Consider the following 1,551-nt stretch of genomic DNA (forward strand, 5'->3'; position numbering starts at 1 on the left):
GAATGTGAGTGTGCTTGGTTGTCTGTCTCTAAGTGTAGCCCTGTGATAGACTGGTGACCTGTCCAGGGTGTCCCCTGCCTTCACCCTAAGTCGGCTGGGATAGACTCCAGCCCCCCCACGACCCTAATGAGGATTAAGCGGTGTATAGATAATGGATGGATGGATCTTCAAAAATAAAAAAAAAAACAGCACCTGTCACCTAAACCAAATGGCCTGGGGTCCAAAAGACCCATAAAATCCTGAATAGGGTTAAAAACCTGTCCAGAAATTTAAAGTATTTGCTAAATATTCTAAAATTTATGCAAACAGATGAACACAATAAAAAAAAGAAAAGCTAAAGAATGGAGGAGGAGGAAGCAGCACTGTGAATAGAGCAAAACGCATCATTCACATGATCAGGTTGGATAACTTGAGTCGAGTCGCATTACAGTAAAGAGAATAAATGGCAAGTATGATGCAATATTTTAAATAATTGTTATGATATTATAAGATCAAATCAACTTTAGTGATCCCTCACTGGGGAAATTCAGCAACGTTACAGCAACTAGATAATGAAGCACAGTAACAAACAAGTCAACAAATGTACACCCTTTTCAAAATACAGATATAACTTGATAGATTATTTACTCAGTTGAAAGAATTGTACATTAAATTACACAGAATAGCAGCATTTAATTTATGTTATGTTGGTTAAATGAGTCAAATTAGTTGTCAGGTGATTATTACATTAATTTAATTTTTTGCTTTCTGTAGATGCAAACATAAAGAGGAAAAATAGTGTCATTGTTTAACATTTAAGTCTGACATAAACAAATGTGTTTTTATTTTATTTTTATTTTTTTTTATTGAAGGATTCATTCATCAACAAACACGTGTCAGTTTACATTTGGTGGAATAAATTGGAGTCTCCTGATAACAAATTCCCGGCCTGCGTTTTGCATCCAGTGTGCCGCTGACAGAGAATAACAGCTTAAAGGGCATGCATATGTAATGTGGCTAAAGGGCTGGAGAGCAGATGTGCAGGTTCCAGAGTAAGGAGGCTGACTGGCAACTATGAACCAGCTCATGTCTCCGTATAGAGTATTTTATTAAGTTAATTTATTGCAGCAAAAAGTAGCTCCTTCAGGTGGCCGTTGCATTTAATTTATATTTTTGGAAATAAGGTGGCTTTAAAATAAAAATAGGAGAAGCGCAGAATGTGGATTTATTGCCAAAACGATACGTTTAAAAGCTCCTGAGAATGTGCCGTCGACAGAGAGATTTACTTCTTCATTTATAGTCAGTTGGCAATCTGTGTGTGCAGTTAATTATGGCCACTGACATTGTTTCTTGAATTATCACTCAATCCGTTTGTCTATGGTTTTCTTTGGTTATTCTACCATTGCTTGTTGATATATGCTGACAGAGGTGATTCAGTTGCTGTCATTAACTATTAAGTGTCTTGATACGTCACAATTTTTGCATAACTGGCAGGTAAATGTTTTGTTCCCTTCCCCAGAAAAATACATTTTATATCTCATTGCTTCTTCTCTGGTCCAAACAATGGTGGCT

This window comes from Stegastes partitus, unplaced genomic scaffold, assembly GCF_000690725.1.
Source record: "Stegastes partitus isolate 25-593 unplaced genomic scaffold, Stegastes_partitus-1.0.2 Scaffold88, whole genome shotgun sequence".
Classification (NCBI taxonomy): domain Eukaryota; kingdom Metazoa; phylum Chordata; class Actinopteri; family Pomacentridae; genus Stegastes; species Stegastes partitus.